Raw genomic sequence first — 3,531 nt, 5'->3', positions numbered from 1 at the left:
AGCATGAACGTGACTTGAAACATAACATGGACTTGAAACATAGCATGAACGTGAACTTGAAATATAACACGGACTTGAAACATAACATAAACGTGAACATGCATAATTTGAACATGAACTTGAGCATTACATAACATAAATGTGAACTTGGAACATAACATAAAATGAACTTGAAACGTATTCTTGTCTCATGGGATTACCATGATTGCGTGAACGTAAACTTGAACATAACATAACGTGAACTTGAAACATGACTTGAACGTGAAATACATAAACTTGAAATCTTATTCAATAGACTTAATCATTAAAGTGACAATATGGGTACTACACAGGTCCCCTTGAGCCGTGTGTCCCTGTCGATTACCGCATCACATCACAAGTGTCTATACCAGGTGTGAGTGCGTTAATACGTACTCCACAGTTGTTGTGGCCCCACGTATTCTACGTGTCACAATTGTTGTGTCTCACGTAGTGCATGCTCCACAGTTGTTGTGGCCCCATGACTTATTTATTTGTGCCACACTTGCTGTGGACACACGTAACATAATGTGTGGCACCATCGGCGTTAGTGCCTGGCGCACTCCGGTGACCAGCTAATTAGGCCTCATTCGCAACCTGTTGACTGTACTTCGTCAACCCAGGGAATTTCACACCTATTTAAACACTCCAGCGTGAACAAAGGAGTTCCACTAGGATATTACCCTATCCTAGCGCTTAGGGTCGTGATTGACATGAATGACTTAACTGGCATACATGACATTTCGTAACGTGACGTAACATGAACATGACATAAAAGACAAAAGTCCTGACGTAGCATAACATGACATGAACGTAAGATGAAAGACATGACATACTTCAAGACATAAATGTAACAGAGTACATTTCATAACATGGCATACATGTAACATGCAACATTTCGTAACATGGCATACCATATAACAGACAATATTTCTTAACATGGTGTAACATGTGACAGTGAATATTATGTGACATGAAATACATGGAACAGATGACATACTTAACATAACATGACATACTTGCAATGTATAGGAATATGTGACAGAATATCTTGTGTAACAGATGAATAATTCATGACAAAATAAATTCTATGTAACAGATAAATATGTAATGACTTGGCATGGCACATATGATAACATGCATACATACAATTTAGTTTCCTTACTTTTCACTCATACACATTAAACTGATAGTAAGTTAAAAGCTAACTTACCTCGATCGTCGCGTTCTACTAGAATAAAGTGCGAAATACGAGGAACTGTCAGAGGATATTCTAAATGTTAGAAATTAATTACTAACAATTAAAAATGTGAAAAGAGACAACTTAGAGTAAAATTACCATTTTACCCTCTACATGTGGGCAAACGACCATTTTACCCCTAACTTAAGGATTTCACATCCTAACTCCAGAAATTACCAAAATTTACATTCCTCATGTAAATCTTGTCCTAGACTCAAATAACAACTCAGAAAAATTTAAAACCAATCACAACTATGGAAACTCACAATGACCAAAACATTCATAGACCATTTCTCTTGATTTTGGTTGCAATTTCTTCCATATTCAAAACCCATGATTAAACCAAAATTTTGTAACAAGGATCTTCCTATCCTAAGTTTAAAAATACACTTAAAAATATCCATTAAGAAAAGCAAACCATCAACACCAAACTCTTTGTAAAAAGACCCAAACTTTTTAACAAAAAGTAAACCTTAAATCACAAGTTTTGACCTTAATAAAAACATCTCCAAGAATTCCAAAAAATCAAATCTTACTTCTAACATATTCACAACATCATCCTAAGATCACATATGCTTTAAATCATCATACCAAACTCACCAAAAATCACAAAACAACACTTGGAGTTTTTGGTTTTAAACTTAGTCCAAAACATAAACCGTTTTTCCGAACTAACTTTAATCAATCTCTTGATTCATGGCTTAAAGACATGTGATCTTCAAACTAACACATCACATGGTTTAAAAATGTGTCCTAAAGAAGATCCAACCATCAAACTTAAAATCACATGGCTAAAATTTAATAAAACATGGATCTAACTCAAAAACATCAAAGTTTAGGCCTAACCGAAATCCTCTTGCATAGAAAATCATATCTTTAAAACTAATACTAAATATCTTTGAAATAACATCCTAACATGTATATGAGAGGCTTAGTATCATCATATAAAAATATCAAAGCCTTTGGAATAAGATTAAACCACGAAATATTCAAACTTTCACAAAACAGAAACTGTTTTTCCACTTCCAGTTTTCAAGTTTCTAACTCTAAGAAAATCTATCATCAAAAGCTTTATTCAAGCAACAAAACCTCAATGAACATTCATAAACACATGTTAACAACATTCCATAAAATATTCGGACCAAGATATGTCCATTAGCTTGGTCAAAACTTCCAAAACATAACATACTCTCCAGTTTCACGCCCAGAATGACCTTCTATGGTTAAAAATACTTTTAACCGATCAAATGAGCATGGAATGAGACTAATAAGATATCCACGGAAACTAGACTTAAAGACGAACAACTTATGTGAGTAATCATCGTGCAAAAATACTTACAAAGGGTTGTAAATGGCCACGTAAAATGTCTCAGAAATCTGCCCGAGAGAGCTATTTTGGGTTTCTCTCTAAGAACAGGGGGAAGGAAGTGATAAAATGGAATGAAAAGTGCCTTGCACGACTATAGATTCCTGGAGGGGGAAGTTTTGGGCTGGAATGACCCTTGATTGGAGGTGGCTATGTGACATAAAGTGGAGAATAGTGAGGTGCAAAGACTGCCTGCTGCAGCTGTGAAAGATGGAGGTTGATGGAGTGGATTTCTCCTTCACATCAAGGCACTATTGGATGAAGCCAATGGCAGTGGATGGTCTGCCAAGTGGGAGAGGAAACTTCTCCAAGAAGCTTTGCCAAGGTGGCCAATTTCGTGGGCCTTGGTGGGCCCCACCAGGTGGGCTTCAATTTGGGGTTTAAAGGGGGTTTGGTTAGGGTTTGAGATGCAATCAAGCCCAAAACTAATTTTTTCTTGGCCCAATCAAATTTTCAAGGTTTAAAAGGTTGGATAATGATGTCATAACAAGGATTTGATTAATTAATAGCAAGTGGAAGTAATTTAATCAAGTGATTAAACACAATGCTATAAATCTGATTAAAAAGGGTCTGGAAGCCAACTTTAGGGTTTGAGAAAACCGTTTAGGGTTTTGGCTTCAACCAAGCTTTTGGGGTTTCAATTGGATTCCAACCATTTAGGTTTAGCTAGGGTTGGAACCCTCTTTGGTCTGGCACAATTTAGTTGATCAGATGAAATAGAGCTTTGCTTAGGTGGCATGATCTCACACCTTAACTTCCTTCACAAATCCATCTAATGGTTCCTCATGGTGCCAAGTGTCTAATACTATTCACTATATGTGGCTAAGATCTTGCCAAGTGTCCAAATAAACTTTTCCATCCTAATTTGGACATTTCAGACTATGATTTTGAAAATACTGCATTGGGT

This window comes from Juglans regia, chromosome 6, assembly GCF_001411555.2.
Source record: "Juglans regia cultivar Chandler chromosome 6, Walnut 2.0, whole genome shotgun sequence".
NCBI classification, from domain to species: Eukaryota; Viridiplantae; Streptophyta; class Magnoliopsida; order Fagales; family Juglandaceae; genus Juglans; species Juglans regia.
Note: the sequence above shows the minus strand (reverse complement) of the source record.